Source organism: Protopterus annectens, chromosome 8.part0 (genome assembly GCF_019279795.1).
Source record: "Protopterus annectens isolate FY-2018-M chromosome 8.part0, PAN1.0, whole genome shotgun sequence".
NCBI classification, from domain to species: Eukaryota; Metazoa; Chordata; order Ceratodontiformes; family Protopteridae; genus Protopterus; species Protopterus annectens.
The window spans coordinates 307,535,874-307,558,371 of NC_056741.1; positions in this window are offsets into that span (position 1 = coordinate 307,535,874).

Genomic DNA, 22,498 nt, shown 5'->3' on the forward strand with positions numbered 1-22,498 from the left:
AGCCCTTTGGTAGTGGATTTTAATTCAGAGAAGTAAATGTCAAATAGGAAAGTTCTCTGCATAGAACCATGGCAGACTCCACTAATGAATGGTCTCATTGTGGAGACAATTTCCCCTATCTTGATTTCCAGAGTCCTATCTGTGAGCCAGTTGGAAAAAAGGGGTGAATGGATCTGTGAGGCAGATGGCAATCCAGTGGGTGGCATAAAGGTTTATTTCAATTTTGTTTAGCTTTTCTACTAAGTCTGGGTGAGGAATTGTGCCTTAGCCAGGTCAAGGTATGTGATGTGTACCATTTTGCCTTCATCCATTACTTTGGTGACCTTTTCAAAATAGTCCATCAAGTTGAGTAAGCATGACTTGCCCTTGACAAATTCCAACTGAGACGATCTAGTCTTTAGAGGTTCCCTATGTCCTTTCTGATCAGTTCCATGGTAAGTGTTTCCATAGCTTTGCATACGAGTCTGGACGTATGGAGAAGTATGGAGTATGGTGACTAAGTAATGAGGAAAAAGTACATAAAAAGATGATGCACAGGGGGTAACTGTGCAAGATGGAATTAGCAAGACAAGATGCAGGTTCTACTAACGGAAAGGTGCGGAACAATGAAGAAAAAGTCTATAGAATTCTGCTGTGCTTTGAGTCAAAAATAGGAAAACTATTATTGGATGAAATATAAAAAACATATTAAGTCTACTATGAGGCAGTTTAAAAGCCTGAAATGGGTAAGATCCTGAAAAAATAGAATGTATAAGATAATATGAAATTATTGAAGAAAATTTTGAATGGGGAAGGAAGGTGAAGAAGTTACAAGAAAGTATATCTCTGTGAATCACTTTTTTAATAGTTGTGTTTTTATGAATTTCTATAAATATTACAAAGTGTGCCCTGGAGGACTGCACAGGTATGTAATACATGGTCAATGTGTGCATGTGTAGATATATATATATATATATATATATATATATATATATATATATATATATATATGTGTGTGTGTGTGTGTGTGTGTGTGTGTGTGTGTGTGTGTATGTGTGTGTGAGTGTGTGTGTGTGTGTGTGTGTGTGTGTGTGTGTGTGTGTGTGTATACTTATATATGTATGTGTGTATTTCTGTTTATGTATCTATAGATAAATACCAGAAAACTGGGAGCCCTGAACATTCCAGCCCTGAACTGGAAATAAATGACTGATACTTCATATGGAAAATAGATTTAAAGTATGGCACATGAATGCACTCCAAAACATCAAGCAGACTAGAATCTATATGAGCAGAAATCTGCACATGCTCAATGCAGTTTCTATAAAATAAAATGAGACAGGGTAGTAATAATGGAAGGGGTGTGTGTATAAGTGCACACTGTCTTCTTTTGCTATAGAAGATATAGGTTTGTATATTCTTTAGGACCCCCCTGGCTGCCACCCTGAAATTCCTGTGTTGCTCATTCATGTATTTCAAGTCTTGTGAGCTACAACTGCAGCACATTGCTCAGGAAAACTGTTCTTCAAGAAATTATACACAACGTATTGGGTGACATACCTCTCAACCTCTTAGAGCAAAGAATCTGGACAAAGCCTAAAATGATGGGGGGACAAATGGGGACAAATTTTAAATATTGCTCTTACAAACCTAGAAATTTGATAGAATAATAGGTTTTGCATCAGCTTGCATTTTCTGAAGGATGTGGAGTCTTAAACTCAAATGTTTGTCATTATTTAATGACTTCAGTCCTCAGCTATTTGCCAGAAAAGTACAGATTTTAGGAGGAATCCACCAAAAAATATGAGGCAAAATCTGGACATTCTACTAAAATCTGTACAGTTGAGAGGTATGATTGGGTGATGCAAAGCTGATCCTGCTGCAGGTCTACTTGTTCCAATTGTAATCAGAAGCAGCAAAGAATGTGGTAATGGAAGAAAGGGCAGAAAGCGCTGTCACAGGGACAGGTAAGTACATAATGGACTTCTATGTAGTTTTCAACAACATGTATGGTGTTTTTGATTCACAGAACTTCTTTATGCAGCCACAAAAAAGCATTAATAGATGTAAATGATGACCAGAAGGGAAATGAGTGCATAATGATATGTAATGACCCAAATTAAGAAAAAAAAGTCAGGATTCATAGTGACCATTGCAAATGTCATGCAGATTAATTGCATCAGGTTACCTGCGCTCTTGGCCTAGTGTAGGTATGCACACAGAAAAAGCAGTTCATACTTATGAAGCAAGGGTTTCATGCTATAGATAAAACACTTCTGAGGCTCTCAGCTGTAATTTTTTTCCAGTGATGCAAGGTAAATCTAGGCTCAAAGTAGCAGACATTTGTTCTCCGCAGCACTATATTGCCTTAGCTGCTAGATGCACTGACTGAGTTCTACATCTTTGCAGATTTAGGGCTCATAGGCATTACTATCAGCACTTCCTTACTTATCACACTCTTATCTGATGACCATTGATGACCAGATAGTGGAAATCTGTGCAGTGGGTGGAGATATCATCTGGAGTTTGGTCAATGTATTTTCTACCACATGACAAATCTCAGAAAATTTGTGGTCTTCTTTTAACTGTGGATATTAAGCTCTGTGTAGCACTTCCTAGTCTAGTTACAGGGTTCTTTCAGAGACCAGCTAGGGGCACTTTGGGTATTTTCAAGGCTTCTACCTTATGGATGCTCAATAAATTCTTCTATGTACATATGACTCCCCAGGACTGAAGAGAAGAGAGACACAGCCTGTGTATGGCTTCTACAACATTGTCCACTTCTTTGAGTTATTATATGTCATAACCTTAACTCCTATGGCTATAAAGGCTTCCTTGCAACACATTCTGAGGGACACATCAATAGGAAATATCATTCCCTCAACAACTAGGTAGTCTGAGCACTGAACAGTGCAGAGGATTATTGTGCTTGTGTGTGTGTGTGTGTGTGTGTGTGTGTGTGTGTGTGTGTGTGTGTGTGTGTGTGTGTGTGTGTGTGTGTGTGTGCGTGTGTGTGTGTGTGTGTGTGTGTGTGTGTGTGTGTGTGTGTGTGTGTGTGTGTGTGTGTGTGTGTGTGTGTGTGTGCTTGTAGCATTCTTGCAGTTTAGAGGATTACTGCATTTGTCATATATTGGGCTTTCATATCCTTTTCCAGTGTTGTGATTTCCCACAGGATCATTTTTTTGGTAAGTGACATGCTTTGTAGAATGCATGCTGACACATACATTTACTATGCATGTTGCCCATACCCACAAAAAAACTGTTGTGCTGCATTTTGCAGTTGATGTGGCTACTGTCGTCAACCCTTTCCCATGTCTGCATGCAAAACCCTGAAGCTGGTTCTAATACGATTTTCAGCACTGCTCATGCCCAGATGTGTGGTTTCAGGCAACTTAGGGCAAAGTTTATACATGGGGAATTTATGGCATTCATCCAATACAGTCAGATGTATGTGTTTTGCACCAGGCTCCACAACATGATGTTATGAAGGAAGAATCAACATCCTGACCTTGTGCCTACATTATACCAGCCACCAGCAGCAAAAACAAATGAGGTTAAGGACAGTTATCATCAGCAGGATGAGGTATGGTTAGTAACAATATATAGGACATGAGTGGTTCGATACATGGTGCACTGGCACTGTGGAAATTTCTGGTCAACAACTTTAGACCATACAGTCTATATGAGGCAAAACAGTAAACATGATGCTTGCCTTTTCCTGTCAAATGTTACTGGTCATTGCATGATTTGCTTTCATTGTACATCAGAGATTAGATAAATGCCACATAGGATGGAGAGTAGTGTAGGTCACACTCATCATCATCTGCATGGGATACCAGCAAACTCAGTGACATAAGACTGTCAACTTGAGTGCAGGGTAAAGGAGGTAGAAGGTGTAGCCAAACAGCAACAGATGCACAGGGTGCAAGAGACGCAGTAGTATATGACTGGCAACAGGAAATGGGAGTAGGGTACATGTCACTGGCACAGGATACTTGGAGGGAATCACTAGAAGGAGAGATGATGTCAGAGATTATGTCCTCCTGTGAAATGGACATGTTAATCTTCTGGGGATACATTGAGGCTGAGAGGGGCAGGCTTGAATGACTCCTCTGACATGGATGGTGTTCTACTTTATGACCTTGGACTGCTGTACCTTTGCTGGTCAGAGTGTGCAGGGCCTCCTCAGGCAGGGACTGTGTGCTATTCTGTGATATGAACCTTGATAATGATTACTGATAAGTTGGCCAGTCCTTGAGTGATGTAGTCATGCCCACCCATGGCAAGGGTTACCAAGGATTCTAATAGCTACAGACATGTCTGTTGAGCATCTTTCCTGATATAGGCCAGGTAGTGGTGCACTCAGTGTCCATACTATACATAATCCATGGTTAACTCTGCCCATCTAAACAGACATAATGTCTTTAGCAATTCTACACAGGCTGCTGCACATTACTGAACTGTCTGCCACCTTAGCCATCATAATAACCATCACTTCACAACATCTGACTTCCATGTCTTCATGTTAATGGATCACATCATTACCATGTTGCATATTTACAAGATCCATTAAGTAATGTTTGACAGCACACAGTCCTGGATTCAACTCCTGAATAACTACTGATTAATGATCAATGCCACCTACACCTTAGTGTGCAACTGAGATGTTTTATGGCATTGGGTTCTTCAGTGTTGTTGTCCTAGAATAAGTATGCTCACTGAGAAAGCAGTGCATGCCTCTGAAGCTGGAGTTTTCAGCCAAATGTAGAGCACTTCTGAGACTCTCAGTTTCAAAGATGCCTTCTACATGATGGTGTTCACTTAACCAGTACATTCACATGGGAAATGTTGCCTTCAGACATGCATACATACATACATAAATACATACATACACCAGCTTTTCAGGGTTGCTTCTCACCCAAGAGTGGGCCAGATATCTATGTCACTGTATTCCCTGACTGTAAAGCATCAAGTATCTTTTGTAACCTGACTCTGCCCACGTAATGCATATCAGAACCTTGCCCAACCTCAGCTTTTTTCCTACATTACCCATCACCACTTTCATCTGGGAATCAATAACATACAGAACACCATAGTGAGCACCTTCTACTATGCAACAAGTGTGAACTCTTGTTACATGCAAGGCAAAATTGTCCTTTCAACCAGTTCATTCTTATGCAGTCTTACCTTCTCTGGAGGTGGCCTCATGTTGCAGTCTTGATGTGCCTATCAAAGGAAATGTGAATCGTGCCTACTTAGTTAAGATACACCCAGTAATGAAACAACTGTGTGCAAGTCATTTGTCTTTAGTATTAACCTGGTCTGTCATCCGCTGAGACATAGCTGGAATAGGTGAGGCCAATGTCACATGCATATTCCTACTGGGGATAAATCCTGTTTCACTCCATCCATCTAGTGATACAAAGAACTCTTCCATGTCAGTCAGGCTTGTGAACCCTTGCAGTTCATTCCCTGTGGTGGAATTATCCCTTGCAAACTTCTGTGACTTCTGCTTGGCAATTTGGCATGATGGAGAATGTCATTCAACTGATACTGAACCTAGTTCATGCTATGATTGTGCTCACCTACAGAATTTATGTCTAACAAAACAGATTGAGTTATCTGGTTCTAACATTACTGGTCAGCACACCCTCTAACAGTGAAATTCATTACAGTGAAGCATGTAATTTTTCCCAGGGTTAAGAACCACTGGGCCAACGGCACAACTTTGCCCTTTTTCCCACCGCAGTGTGAGCTCAGAGTTGGTATGCATAGACAGGGGGTGATGGGGAAGCACCCCACATTGGGGGGTGGGGGAGTGAAGCCCCCTACTTGGGTGACTTTGATTTAGTGCGGTGTGTGTTCTGGAGTGCTAGAGGACAAGTGGTTTGTAACCCTGAGAAAAATTCTGTTCTTTGCTGTAATGAATTTCGCTGTTTAGTCGTCGATGTATACGTATTTAGATGAATACGTATGTCAATGAACTAATACAGACCCCTGAAATTACTCAGCCTGTATTTTGTTTGGCATTCATTTCTCCAATTTACAATCCAGCATTGAAGGTCTCTGGTTAACAAAAATTTGATGAGTCTAAATTACGAGTCCCTATTCAAATACCCATCAACAAGAAGGTATTCCAGGATGCAATGGATTATGTTAGTATACGGACAATAGCCTGAATCTAAATGGCAAACATATAGTGTAGTGTAGTATAGTATAGTATAGTATAGTATAGTATAGTATAGTATTGTATAGTATAATATAGCATAGTATAGTATATTTTCCCTTTGGTAAAGTACGTTGGTATTTTCCATGACCCAGAAAGCCCATACTAAATACTTGAATGACCTAGAGACACCTCTCACTCAACCCAATGCAATAGTCATGGGTGACTTTAACCATCCCGGCATTATCTGGGAATCAATCATGACCTGAAGCATGCAGGTCCAGAGATTCCTGGACCTTGTTAACATAAAGATTGAAGGGCAGCTAGTATGCACATTCACTAGGGGTGCAAGTATCCTTGACGTGGTCCTCACATACACGGGAGGAAATAATACACCTTCCCCCCAGTGTAATCTCCTTATTGGTTAGATTGCACGATTGAGATATCTCCTTTGAAATAAATATTAAGCTTGGGACCTCAGCTAACCCCAGAACATTTAAAAAATATTCCAAGGCTAACTACCTCCTAATAAGTTAAAGTCTAACAAAATTCCAAGCCTCCCCAAACCCCAAGAACACAGCTGCCTATGTAGAATTCTTCACAGAAACTCTGTACAGTCATGTAAACAGCTTGCACAGAGACAACTGTACCTACCAGAAATAAACACAGGACAACCTCCAAAAACAAGCTATTCTGGTGGAATCCCAGTATAACTTAGTTGTATAACAAAAGATCATGTCCAAAAACTAGAAAGACATTGCCCAGCAAGAGAAAAAAAATCCCTCATCAATCTAAACCAGCAACACAGGGGATCATTCAAGTTCGCCAAAGCCAAATTTAAGACAAAATACCCTCCCAAGCTAAGGACAACCATAAAGCTTTTGTCTGTTATGTCTGCAAGCTTAAAAGCAACACCCAACAATGTGTCAAACTAATGGGAAATGGAACCAACTAAACAGAGCCAAAGGATATATCAAATCTGCTGACTGATGAATTTAGCTTTAGTTTTACTCTTGTCAACCTCAGTAACCCCCCCCCCCCCATGAAATAATCCCACCATTTCTCCACCAGCCATCGCAAGGGAGCAGGTCCTCCATGCACTCCCTAAAACCAAGAACACTAATTTCATGGGCTCTGATAATACGCAGGATGCCTCCTGAACAACAAAAAGCATGATCTGTCAGGCCCACTTGAATATCTATTTAACCATAGTCTCCAGGCAGGCTTTCTGCCAAATGAATGGAGGACTGCAACTGTTATCCCTCTACACAAAAGGGTGTCTTCCATGGACCCAATGAACTGTGTATGCATAAGTCTGACTAGTTTCATGTGGAAGATGATGGAAAGAATTATCATGAATTTGCTAAACAATGACAAAAGAAACATACATACACAGGACACTACCCTCTTCTGTTTTGTCAGAGGGATGTCATGACTACTTAAACTGGTGGACTTCTTCAAGAGGGTCACTAAAGCTATTGACTAGGATAAAACAGTGCACACTGCCTACCTTGACAAAGCCAAAGTGTTTGACACAATATCTCATTCGGGCATTTTGGATAAACTTACAAAATTAGACATAAACCCATATGTCACCTGATGGATAACCAGGTAGATCACTGATAGGACATAAGAAGTTAGGATAGGAGGCAGTCACTAGTGAACTCCCACTAGGATAGGTGCTGGGTCCCCTACTTTTTGGCATCTACTTCTCTGAAGTCAAGATAAACATCAACAGCCTCTGGCTTGAACAAATTTGCAGATGACTGCAAACTAGGCTTGGTAACTGGATCCCCTAAAGACCCAGATACCCTACAATACGGCCTGATGCAGAAAAATAACTAGAGGCAGAGCCATGGACTAAAACTCAATGAAAAAATGCACAATAGTACCCTTTGGAAAGATGGTCATCCCTGGAAATTACCACATTAGTAATACACCCCTAAACATAGACTAGGTAGTCAGGATCTGAGACTGAATATTGACAGTAACCTGATCTTTGATCACCATGTGTCAACTGTGGTGAAAAATCATTCTAGTTTACACAACTTATAAATACAGGCATGGCATCCAGGTCCAAGGAGGTCATTCTTCCATTGTACTCTGCTCTCATCTGACCAATCATTATGCACCACCTTGGCATGCACCTGATCAGACACTGAAAACAGCTTGAGAGACTACAGAGATTCCTCAAAATAAGAACACAGGAATTAAACAGCAAGTCCTATGTAGACAGTCACAAAGCCCTAATCCTGTACTCAGTCTCCTATAGACTGCTGATTGGAGATCTATGCCTAACCAGTAAGGCATCTTCTGATACCACGCTGAAGGATTTGTTGCATATCTGCAAAACAAATATGATCAGAAATATCTTTTTCTAAGAAATAAACCTCATTTGTGACTTAAACAGGTCATGTTGGAGGGACAGGTATGTGTCTCAAAAATTCATTCCATGTGAAGAAAAGCTCATCCCTAATCATACTCACATGTAACTTGGACAGATGGTTGGGAAATTGCACATTTTCTCCTGGTGTGGCTTCTCTGTCCCTAACACACAGGAGCAGCCTGTGAACACTTGATGTGTACAAGACTATATTATAACCCATAAAATTCCTTGAGGTATTGACACATTAGCAATATTTTGGTAAATTTGGGGTAAGCTTGGCTAGGTTTAAAATGGCTCTTTGACTAATAGCCTAGTAACCACCTGTGAATCTATAAACCTATAAAACAAATAAATTCTCATCCTTCTACATAGATGGCACTCTTGTTAGAGACATAGGCACACTTGTAGATGACTGTCTGCCCTTTGATGATTACTTTGACATTGCAGTTAGAAAACTGTCCCAACTAATATCCACCAAAGAAGCATTACTTCCACTATACTTATCTTCTAGTCTAATCACATTAATGAATATGAGGCCCATTTTGGCATGAATTTATTGAATCACATCACTAATTTAGAAATACCTTAACGGTTCAGAACCAAAAAAGTCACTGGTTTCAAGTCCTTTTATCTATCCAGACCACCTGACCACCCTATTTCTGTATTGTGTTTCCTGTACATGCCTCCATAGTGATCTGTGCCTAGCCTTGCATAGGTATATACTAGGCTAATGACCACCAGGGCCTTTATAAGCATAGCCATAAAATCCACCCCAATCGTATCCTTATGTATCAGGGGCATTTATTATGAGGTATGTCAGTTAGGACATTTCTAGAAATTAAATTGGTGTGTCTGTTAGTTTTGGCAATACTGTCCGCCTTTGTCTATCAGAGACATGGGGGCCAGACCCAGGGTGAATTTCCGATCTCCCATCCATTGATCAAGGTTGCACTTAAATATGTCTTCATAGAACTAGTAGCTCCTCAAACATGTCAATAAAAGACCTCATTCTCAATCAGCAAATTAATAAGACATTGTGCACCAGGTTCTTGTCCCAGCATATTGCTCATCTGTGGAATATATTAAGCAAAGTATTACCCTAGCTACGTTGAAGTCTAATATGGGCAATTGGATGCCCACTCACAAATTCTCCCTGGGCCTATCTTATGTAATCCTCTGAGACACAGAAGAAACTCTTAATATTGCATGTTCTGGCTAGGCTATTAATTGTCTGATGACCGGTTGCATATATTCTACCTGTGAACCGATGAGTCTATGAAGTCACACACTTAGGAAACATGCCTGTCTATCATGTCCCTGTTACCTAAGCAGTTGTCTAAATGAAAAATATATTACCTTTCCAGCAAAACACATATAGTCACAGCTATGAGACATCTTACAATGGCAGTCACAGTACTGCATGACTTGCAAAATGGCAGCTGACTGTATAGCAAATGAATCCTCCTATCATGATTGAGTATGAATCACTTGACTCAAATGTGATAATTCTGTCATGGATATCCTGCTCATGATGCCAATTAGAGCCATAATGAGCAGGATATCCATGACAAAATTATCACTTTTGAGGTCGACATACACATGTGAAATGCAGATGAGCATCAAATGCTTGCATGGAGTGAGATTCATGGTCATATAAATTTATATAAGCTGCTGCCATTTTGGTATGCCATTTGTCAACTCATGTCTTGCAAGACGGAGGTGACTAATAGTGCTTATAGACAAAGGGCTTCTACTAAGTGTGTGAAGGACACAAAGATATTTCTATATATTCCTCACACCCACTTCATGAAATAATATTTGGGTCCATATAATAGGCTCTTCAAAACAGTAGATAACTGCCATGACCTGTTTATCAAGGCAACAGGTATCCAGCAGTTTGGTGAACAATGTCAGCAACATAAGGATATCAAGCAATGCTGTCTTGAAAGTCCACAGGAGTGAGACAAAAAATCATGAAGAGAGTGCTTATATATGATTCATGCAAGATCTGTAGGTATGATTATTTTACCCTTCAAGGTAAATGCATAATCCTCAAGGAAGTACTAAATAATGTGTGCACTTTGTCTTTCAGCTCATCAGGAGATGCATCTCAGTATGGAGTGTTGTCAAAGAAGTTGGGAATGGCTGACTGCAAGGCAGACTATGTATTATTGCTATCTGACTTAGAGTTCATTGCGCTTCAATAACATGCTATGCTAATGGCACTTTTCCCACTGGGTCTCCCCTCTGCAGGGTACCCTGATGAGGAACAGGAAGACTGACAGGCCCAGGCATCTTCAGCAGTCTCTCTGCCCATCTGCTTGTCTGTCTCTCTGTAGTAGCTTGTGTGTGGGGGGATCTGATGATGTGTCTTTGTGGATTACCAGAAGGGGGTGTGAACAGAAACCAGATCGTCACATATTTGCTCAATCTATTGACCAACCACAGCTGCAACAGGTGGTTGAGACTGCATTGGAGGATGCAATCAAGCATCAAGATGGCCAATATCTTCTTGGTGAATGATGATTTTAGCTGTAGTGACATGCACTGACCACCAGGGGACTGGAGGTTCAGGCATCAAATAGCAGTGTTGACATGGAACCATTTGGGTCACCATACCACCCCCTTCTAGCCAGAACCCCATCCTATACTGCAACTGGTATGACTCACTTTCTATGTTTCCTTTCTATGCATTATGTGTGGCCCAGTCCTCCCATCACGTTATGCCCACCCTCTTTCATTTGATTACCACCCATCCCAGTGTGTGCAGAATTCCCTATTTGTCTTATCTGTTTTATGTCTTTTTGCTTGTCTCCTTACATAGGTTCATAGGTTCATAGGTAGGTACTAGGCTATCTGCCCGAAGGCATTTATAAGCCTAGTCAGAATGTGTTGGCTTTTGCCGCCCCCTTAGATTAGTTCCCTGTGTGTCTGCCCAGCAGAGCCACTGAAGTGATCCCCAGGGTGAACTTTCTGTTTCCCATCCACTCGTCAAGGTTTCTCTTGAAGAGTGTTAGCAAGGAGCTCTGCCTAATGTAGATTGGAATCTTGTTCCAAAGCATGTAAAGTCTCTGGGACAGGAATCTATCCCTCCAGCACATCCTATTTATTGTTCTGGTGAGGTTTAGATCCCTAGAGCATGTGGCTCGAGGACATAAGGTTTTCTTTAGGTGGAGCATGTCCATCAATTCTGGGTTGGACATGGCCTTGTATGTTAGGCAAAGATCACCTCTGAGTAGGCGGCATGCAACAGAGTACAGCTGTAGTTTCTTCAGTCGAGCTGCATAGGGCATCTGTTTGAGGCCAATGATCCTCTTGGTGAGGTACTTCTGTGGTCTTTCCAGCTGTTGCAGGTGTCTTGTAAGGTACATCCCAAATAGGGCATTGTACTCTATGATGGGTCTGATGAGTGATGAATAGAGGGGCACAATGACCTCTTTTGATCTGGATACAAACCCTTTTGTGATTAGATGGGCCACATAGGAGGATTTTCTAACCACTTTGGCAATGTTATTACTATCTACTTGGGTCCCCAGATCCCTTATTACATCTTCTGTATTTAAGGGACTACCACCTATGTGGTAGTTTGTTGGTAAACTTTGTTTTTTCCAAAGGGGATGACTATGCACTTTGTGACATTTAGCTTGAGGCCATGATTTTGACACCAGGTATCCATCTCAGAGAGACCCTTTTGGAGGATGTCTGTGTCAGCCTGAGAGTCAGTTATAGCCCCTAGTTTGCAGTCATCTGTGAACTTGGTCAGCCTTAGTCCTCCTGTACTTGCCTGTACCTCTGAGAAGTTAATACTGAACAGGAGGGGTCCTAAGATTGAGCCCTGGGGAATGCCACTTGTAACCGGTTTAGAGTCGGACCTATCTCCCACAACTCTCACCTTGTGGGTTCTATCCGTGAGCCAGTTGGCAACCCATCTTGTGATGTAGGGGTTTATGTTCAGGCTGGTGAGCTTGTCTATAATATCGGAATGGGGAATGGTGTTGGAGGCTTTTGTGAGGTCTAGGTAGGCTGTGTCTACCACCTTTCCCTCATCTATAGCCTTGGTAACTGTCTCAAAGAAGTCCACCAGGTTTAGGAGGCATAATCTGCCCTTAACAAAGCCGATCTGGGTAGGGTCCAGTGTTTGGAGGTTCCCAATGTCTCTGTTAATAAGTCCCATAATGATGCGCTCCATAGCCTTGCAGACCAAGCTAGTCAGGCTTATAGGATGATAGTTCCCAGGGTCTGTTTTGGCACCGCCTTTGTGGAGCAGAACAACCATTGCTGTGTGCCACTCTATGGGTACATAGCCTGTGGAGAGGCTGAGTCTGAACAGTGTGTTTAGGCGATGGGTTAGTTTGTCTTTGAGCTTGTGTAGAATGCAGTACCATCCAGTCCCATTGATGATGTGTTTTTGGCTTTGGAGAGGGCTGTTTTAACCTGAGTGTCTGTGATTTCAGGGGCTCTACAATTTATATATATATATATATATATATATATATATATATATATATATATATATATATATATATATATATATTAAAATTGCACTTTATTCATCTGCTTTTACTGTATTTGTGTTTCTTCCTACTTTATTACTAGGGGCATTGACTACAACTCTGATCTGAGATATATAACAATAAGTATCCTTTCCTGTGCATTTAAAGTGGTTTTTTTTTATTGTATCTGCTTTATTTTCTATAAAAAAACAAACAAAAAAAAACACTATACAAATGCCGAGGTGGTACGGCGGTAGCGTTGTTGCCTCAAGGCAAGAGGTTCTCCCGTTTGATTCTCGGCTGGGCTTGGGAGTGCCTTCTGTGTGGAGTCTGCATGTCCTCCCCATGGTTGGGTAGCGTTCGAAAGACATGCGTGCGTAAATGGGCATGCCTTCGTTGAAGGTTGAGTGTCGAGCTGGCACAACGGCATTTCGTAAAAATCTACTGCCAATCATTAGCAGACCGGAGTTCTGCTGCGGCGACCCCTTACCGAGAAAAGCCAAACGACAGATAAACATATATATATATATATATATATATATATATATATATATATATATGTATATATATATATATATATATATAAAAACAATAGAAAACAAACTGATTTAAACAAGTTACCCAATTAACCAGAAAAAAGCTCAAAACTGAGCCCTGTTCCAGCAGTCTTCAATTAGACAAGTTCTAACTGCACACTCCTGTCACTAGGGTTCAGGGGAACATTCTCCAAAAAAAGATGGCCTGGATCAGTGCTCAAGTTATACAAACAAAGCTAGATTCAGCAGGCCTGAATCTGGTCTATGCTACAGCAACAAGGTGCACCAATTTCAGAAAGAAACAGTTCAAATAAACAGGCACAACAAGCCTGTGACCAGAAATTCCCAGCTCAGAAGGGAAGAATCCAGCCTCTCCTCCCACAAGAGTGCAGACCACAAACCTTCTTAATGTAGAATAACTGGCCTGAAGCCCAAGTGCTTAAACCAGAACTAATACACTTTTAGAATAGCAGACACTGAGCCTTCAATCAGCAATTCCCAACTTAGAAGCTGCCACAACAGTGCAGACCACAAACCTTCTTAATGTAAAACAACCGGTATGAAGCCCAAGTGCTTAAACCAAAAGACGTTGAATAACAGTTATAAGTTAATCAGGCCACTACCAAGCAGTAATAAATGCAGCAGAATAAATAAAACTGAGTACTTTTAAGAAGAGTCAAAAGCAAAATAAAGTAGGAGGAAACACAAATACAGTAAAAGCAGATGAATAAAGTGCAATTTTTTTTGTTAGTAAAGTGCAAGGAGAGAGGAAGGAAGAACCTAAGTGGGTTGGCCTTCTCAAATCTTCTCTCTGTATTAAGTAGAGTGAACACTAGACTCAGGATATGATCTCACTGTACTCGGTTACGTGAGTAATGAGATGGACCCAGGATGAGTGTTCAAATACAGACTTACAGGAGGGCCGGGCAATTCCAGAGCCACCAAGACAAGAACAGGGAATGTGGGTGGGGAACTAACTACAGAGAGATACACAGCACACTATTCTGTGAAAACAATTAGGTAACAGAAAAAAATGAAATACAGTACTTTTAAAACTGCAAGTTTGTACTTAACAGAAGACTAAAATATAATACTGCAAGTTTGCACTTAACTTCAGCTTCTAATGCAGGTGATTGTAGCCAAGCAAGTCTCTCAGAAGTTGAGCATAAAATGAATTCTCAAACTTTGTGGCTAGCACTTAAAGTACAGAGGAAGCTCTCTAGGCTAACAGTTAAATATCAGATAACAAAAAAATGAGAAGACCACCACCCCCTCTTATAGCAGAGAGACACACAGCATACTATTCTGTGAAAACAATTAGGTAACAGAAAAAATGAAATACAGTACTTTTAAAACTGCAAGTTTGTACTTAACAGAAGACTAAAATATAATACTACAAGTTTGCACTTAACTTCAGCTTCTAATGCAGGTGATTGTAGCCAAGCAAGTCTCTCAGAAGTTGAGCATAAAATGAATTCTCAAACTTTGTGGCTAGCACTTAAAGTACAGAGGAAGCTCTCTAGGCTAACAGTTAAATATCAGATAACAAAAAAATGAGAAGACCACCACCCCCTCTTATAGCAGAGAGACACACAGCATACTATTCTGTGAAAACAATTAGGTAACAGAAAAAATGAAATACAGTACTTTTAAAACTGCAAGTTTGTACTTAACAGAAGACTAAAATACAATACTGCAAGTTTGCACTTAACTACAACTTCTAATGCAGGTGATTGTAGCCAAACAAGTCTCTCAGACGTTGAGCATAAAATTAATTCTCAAACTTTGGGGCTAGCACTTAAAGTACAGAGGAAGCTCTCTAGGCTAACAGTTAAATATCAGATAAAGAAGTGAGATGACCATCACCCCCTCTTATAGCAGACAGACACACAGCACACTATTCTGTGAAAACAATTCGGTAACAGAAAAAATGAAATACAGCACTTTTAAAACTGCAAGCTTGTACTTAACAGAAGACTAAAATACAATACTGAAAGTTTGCACTTAACTTCAACTTCTAATGCAGTTGATTGTAGCCAAGCAAGTCTCTCAGAAGTTGAGCATACTGTCTTGCCTTTTTTTTGAGTACCCATTCTTTCTTGCATACTGTAACCTTTGTCCTTTTTACCTTCATATGAACAAAAGGGATCTGTCTGACAAAATATACCCTACGTTCCCTCCTCTCCTCTTATTACAGTACCATTTGTTCCCTTTGTATGTGTTTTTTTTTTTTGCCTGTTCCACTCCCATAATGTCCTATATACCACTTTTATTCCCACTACATCAGTGATAATAGTGGCTGTGTAATTTTGGACAACATTTGGGTAATATTCATGCTCTGCACTTCAGACGAATTCTGCACTTTGTACACTTACTGGCACAAAGCAAGGTGTACTGACAAAAGTAGTCACTTGAATTATAAATGACCTTGCTTTGTATTATTATGACACTTCAGTAAGCGAGCTTGTAATTAGCTGCAGTTTCCCCAGTCAGTTACCTCTGTTTATCATATCAGGACTGAATAGAGCTAAGTGTTCAAAAGGATTATGAGATGGATATTTATGTGTAATTAGTAATTTTTGCACTAAGCAGTGGTGCCTTCCCGTGCAAGCCATGTAAAGCTGTGCAGTGCATGTCTGTTAATTCCAGCCTATGCATCCTTAAAAAAGCTACAGACACTGCCATAGCATGCTACAAGGCAACTGTAAGGTAAAAACAGAGGGTAATTTAAAAGAAAAAACATGTAAATATACAGGGTAATGTTAAACATAAAAAGGACATTTATTTCAACTGATATATCTTTATTTATTTCAGTTTGATAACCATCTAAGTAGAATGGTTCACAGACCCTTTTCAGCCATGACCTGGGCCACAGAGGCAAGACATACTGTAGTTGTGTTGCATGCAGGAAGTGCAGATACAATGCAGTAAGAATGCAAACATATGTACAACAAATGCAGAAAATATTTCAGCAGAATTTAGCAATCAGCTGATCAAAGTACTGAATTTAATTTGCAGAGGATTAAGAGGATTAAAGTTAATATATATTAGGTGTTCAGCTGCAGTGAGTGCCTTAGGTGACCTGTAGAGATAATTACAGAATTACAAAAAAGAGAATACATATGAACAGTTAGACTATATACAAGTCATACAGGGAAAAATACTTTGCATAAAAACATATACAGTGAAAAGAAATCTGAGAAACCACAGTAGTGCATACAGACAGTCAATCAAGCACTGATAAATGGAGAATGGTTCACAGAAAGAACAAAAATATAAACCTGGGCAAATACACCTATACCCTTTATCCCTTTTGCACAGTATCCATGTTGTTTTGTTTAGGTTCATAGGTTCATAGGTAGGTACTAGGCTATCTGCCCAAAGGCATTTATAAGCCTAGCCAGAATGTGATGGCTTTCGCCACCTCCGTACATTAGTTCCTTGTGCCTCTGTCCAGCAGAGCCACTGAAGTGATCCCCAAGGTAAACTTTCTGTTTCCCATCCACTCGTCAAGGTTTCTCTTGAAGAGCGTTAGCGAGGAGCTCTGCCTAATGTAGATTGGAATCTTGTTCCAAATGATTGGGAAGTCTCTGGGAGAGGAATCTATCCCTCCAGCACATCCTATTTATTGTTCTGGTGAGGTTTATATCCCAAGAGCGTGTGGCTCAAGGGGATATGGTTTTCTTTAGGTGGAGCATGTCCATCAATTCTGGGTTGGACATGGCCTTGTATGTCAAGTAGAGATCACCTCTGAGTAGGCATTATGCAACAGAGTACAGCTGGAGTTTCTTTGGTCGAGCTGCATAGGGCATCTGTTTGAGGCCAGTGATCCTCTCGGTGAGGTACTTCTGTGGTCTTACCAGCTGTTGCAGGTGCCTTGTAAGGTACATCCCAAATGGGGCGTTGTACTCTATGATGGGTCTGATGAGTGATGAGCAGAGGGGCACAATGACCTCTTTTGATCTGGATGCGAACCCTTTTGTGATTAGGTGGGACACATAGAAGGATTTTTGAATCACTTTGGCAATGTGATTATCAAAAGAGAGATTACTATCTACTTGGGTCCCCAGATCCTTTATTATGTCTTCCGTATTCAGGAGACTACCACCAATGTGGTAGTTTGTGGGTACTTTGTCTTTTCCAAAGAGGATGACTATGCACTTTTTGGCATTTAGCTTGAGGCCATGATTTTGACACCAGGTATCCATCTCAATGAGACCCTTTTGGAGGATGTCTGTGTCAGCCAGAGAGTCAATTATAGCCCTTAGTTTGCAGTCGTCTGTGAACTTGGTCAGCCATAGCCCTCCTGTGCTTGCTTGTACCTCTGAGATGTATATGCTGAACAGGAGTGGTCCTAGGATTGAGCCCTGGGAAATGCCACTTGTAACCAGTTTAGAGTCGGACGTAGCTCCCTCAACTCTCACCATGTGGGTTCTGTCCGTGAGCCAGTTGGCAACCCATCTTGTGACATAGGGGTTTAAGTTCAGGATGCTGAGCTTGTCTATAATACCAGAATGGGGAACGGTGTTGAACGCCTTTGTGAGGTATAGGTAGGCTGTGTGTACCACCTTTCCCTCATCTATAGCCTTGGTAACTGTCTCAAAGAAGTCCACCAGGTTTAGGAGGCATGAACTACCCTTAACAAAGCCGAACTGGGTAGGGTCCAGTGTTTGGAGGTTCCCAATGTCTCTGTTAATGAGATCCATGATGATGCTCTCTATAGCTTTGCAGACCAAGCTAGTTAGGCTTACAGGGCAAGAGTTCCTGGGGTCTGTTGTGGCTCCACCTTTATGGAGTGAAATAACCGTTGCTATGCACCACTCTATGGGTATATAGCCTGTGGAGAGGCTGAGTTTGAACAGTGTGTTTAGGTGAGGGGTTAGTTCATCTTTGAGCTTGTGTAGGACGCAGCCTGGGACACCGTCCGGTCCCATTGATGCTGTGTTTTTGGCTTTGGAGAGGGCCGTTTTAACCTGAGTGTCTGTGATTTCAGGGGCTCTACATTCTTCTGATATGGTTATGGGCCCTTTTGGGGGTGAGAGGGGGTGAAGTTTGCCAGGATGTTGGCGATATCAGTCGGTTCAATGTATTTTGTGCCATTCTGCACTAACTCTGAACAGATCTGAGCATTGCCACTTAGATTCTTGACATAGCTAAAGAATGCCTTGTGGTTATCTTTGGAGTTCTTGGCAATTTTTCTTTCATAGCTTGCCTTGGATGATTTTATGAGGGATTGTAGTTTCTTGCTGATACTGATCAGGGATGTCTTCCCTTCTTGGGATTTTACTCTTTTCTGTACTAGTTTCCTCCTTCTATTGTATAGTTTGTTTTTGGCAGTGGTCCACCAGACTGGTTTCCTTTTCTTGGAGGAGTGAGTCTTGGTTTTGCTCAGGATAGCACGATACATGCATTCTTGTAGATGCCCATAGAATGCATTAGTAAAGGATTTTGCAGCTTGGACAGCGTTATCCTTTAGCATGGGGGCTTTGAAACTTTTCACCTTGGTCTTAAGTAATGTGAAGTTTGCTTTTGAAAAGTTTTTCATGGTGGTTTCCTTGTTCGGGGGTGGGGGCGGAATGTGGATATCCAAAGTGATTTGTTTATGGTCAGATCTAACCAGCGAAGGGTTGACCTCCGGTGTGGAACACTGGTCACCCATGTTGGTGATGACCAGGTCCAATATGTTGTCACCTCTGATGGGAGTGTTTACCAGTTGATCCAGGGCATTTGAATTTATAAATTCTAGGAAATGTTGGGCAAGGGAGTTAGTACTTGAGTAGTTCTCCTAGTTAATGTTTGGGTAATTGAAATCACCTAATATTAGGATGTTTGGTAGGACCTTTATGTTTCTCAGTGTTTCCAGAAATGCGGAATGGGGGTCCGGGGACATGGTGGGTGATCTGTAGTAAGGTACAATTTGAATTGCAGTTTTGCCCATTGTTAGTTGCATGTGGATGATCTCTGAAGCATCGTGCTGTGCCACTAACCTGGAGGTGTGGATATCCTTGATGAATATGGATACGCCCCCACCATTTGTATTTCGGTCCAGATTCTGTGGCCAAAATGTATGGTACGAGTTGTACCCTGGTAGTGCTGGGGTGCTCTCTGGAGCCTTAAACCTGGTTTCTGTTACTGCACAGATATCGATTTATCTTTTAGACTTAAGGTTCTTTTAACTGTACATAATTACCTCATAAACCTGCTTTCAGTCAAAAAGAGGTATGAAACAATGATGCCAATAGTAAAACATTAAATACTGTTGAATGTAGGCGGTAATCACCTTAAGTTCTTTTCATACAGTAAGCATTTTTTTATAGAAAAAAATGATAGATGGGCAAACACCATCTGTAAAAGCTGACATCATTGAGTGCACATTATTAGTCTGGCAGATAGCACAGAAAATTAAGTGTATGAACTATTAACGTGCTAATTCCTGTAAGCCAGAGTTTGATTCTCTCGGCCTTCATTTGCCTAGTGTTGTGACTCTAATCAAGTTGCTTAACCAGACACCGTTTTGGGTATTTCCTTGACTGCATGTCTAGTAACCACCTGAAATGTTTATGCATGGTAAACATTATGTGCAGTAACACTGGTGATTTATCTGCTGAAATGTGAATTTGGAATGCTGAGAACATTTCTAATAAATTTAAGTTTACAATATGCATCTTATACTGAGAACACACATGAAACCTTTGACACTATTTTCTCACTACACATCAACTACCAGTCCATATATGAACTCTGTAATTCAGTAGTGCATATGTAGATGTATGTGTGTTTGTCTGTGTATACAAAGGGAGAATCATCAACTAAAAAATGAGCAAAACTATACATAGTGCAAATAAAATAATAGCATAAAAATACTGGTTGCCTCAATCCGGAATATGGTATGTTTATTACATTAAGCATTCTTATCCAAAATGACAGTAGGGCTTTTTCAAAACCACAAATTGAAACTAAAGTCTTTGTTTTATATAAGGACTTTATTAGTCATGTTAGTTGTGTGGCAGCAAACTTCCAACCTTAAAAGCTGTGTAGATAAAAATACTGCTAAATAACAGTTAAATACATTTTTACTAAGTTAACTGAGTAATCCAAAGAAAACTGAATAGAAATATATGTGTTATTTTGTTTTTGTTGGTGTATTAAAAAGTATGCCCCAGTCATTGCAGAAAATAAAATATGTCACAATGCATTTATTATGGACTTTGTACATATGTAAAATACTTAAGCTGCTGCCTGCAGATATTACATGGCTTCCAACAGCTGAGATGTGTGTTATATTTTCTTTTAATCCTCCCCTACAAAATCATTTGGTCTCTATTTTGGTCTGCCCAGATGTTACCCATGACAAGGCCCACGGTTAAAGACCTTTGTAAAGGTCTGAAATGGGTAAAGTATGCCTGTTAGACAAGTGACATATCAGCTATCATTTGTAGGTTTTCCTTGTAGAAAAACATAATTTTTCAAAAAAAAACATCAAGGAAACCAACAGGAAAAGTACACGTATATCTCAGATTGCACTATTTCAATGCACAATGCCTGATTGCATTGATACCATTCTCAATGGCTGTATTACTAATACCGTGTTCTTGTCTAAAGTTAGTCATAGCTAATTGTCACACACGGGGTTAAATCTGCTTGCCTTTATCCTTTCCCATCTCTGCTCCCGACACTTGCAGATGCAGGCACTGTGGTTAGAGATAATGCACTCTGGATAGAAAGAGAGAGAGAGTTTTAAAATTATTAATGCCCCTGAATTCATGAGGGATATTGATTATTATGATACAAAATTCAATAAAAGTTTTAAAAAGGGAAATGCAGGTGGGAGAGGCATTTCAGTGCTATGTCTCATTTTAGATGTTTTCCATTGTGTTTGTTACCCTGACAACCCTTTCTGCTGACAAACTGCCAATGTTAGATAAGCAGATGTAAAACATAAATGCAGTTCTCATGTAAAAGCTTTACAAAGAGAAACAGAACCTGACTTTGGAAAATGACTATGTTTACGCACTCATTCCCCTAATCTCCTGAGCTATTTCTTGCTTAAGTGTATATGTAGTCACTAAGCAGTCCCTCACAACTTCTTCTTTCGGCTTTTCCTGGTTAGGGGTCACCACAGTGGATCATAAGTCCCTCACATCATGGTTTTGATATCAAGTAACACCTATCTTATGTGTGATCATTGTCAACTTGTTTATCCTTTTTCCGCTTTCCAGTATTCCAGGCATCTGCAAACTTTTCAGCTACTTGGTACTCTATTTTGCACCATTTTATTCTCCCATTTGCAACTTTTTACAAGCATCTAGATAGTGGCACTTTTCACCATTTGATAATGAGTTTTTTTTGCTGTTATCTTTTTGACTCTGAAACAAATGTAATTATTTATAATTTCCCTACTTTCTCTAATTTTTTTAGTGTGAGCAATATAAGACACCCCCTCACCGATTTCTTCAACTAGATCCTTTCATACAACTTCTGAGCCACAATGCCACTGTTGCAGACATCTTGCACCCAGACTTTCATTTAAAATGTACAGTTTGCAAAACAGAACACAGCATTCTACAGAAGAGCACTCTTTTTCAGACTTAAACTAAAACATAAAATAAAATAAAATAGATAAACGAATAACTAATTGTAATATATACAACTTTTACAAACGTAAATACATGCACAGCTGCTAATGCATAAAGTATATTCCAATACTAGCACTCTAGATGTTCTTTGCCATAAAGCCGTCATGCTGTTACACACCAGTGATAATTGTGTATTTACATACAACAGAGTACTGAATAAACACCAACTAAATCTTTTTCCAAAAACACCCCCAAACAAAAATTTCAATTTAAGTTGTTAGATTTTTTTTATCAATAAAAATAAATAATTGTTTTAGATCAAACTTGTCTGGTTGATATTCACAACAGTCACATTTTTATAG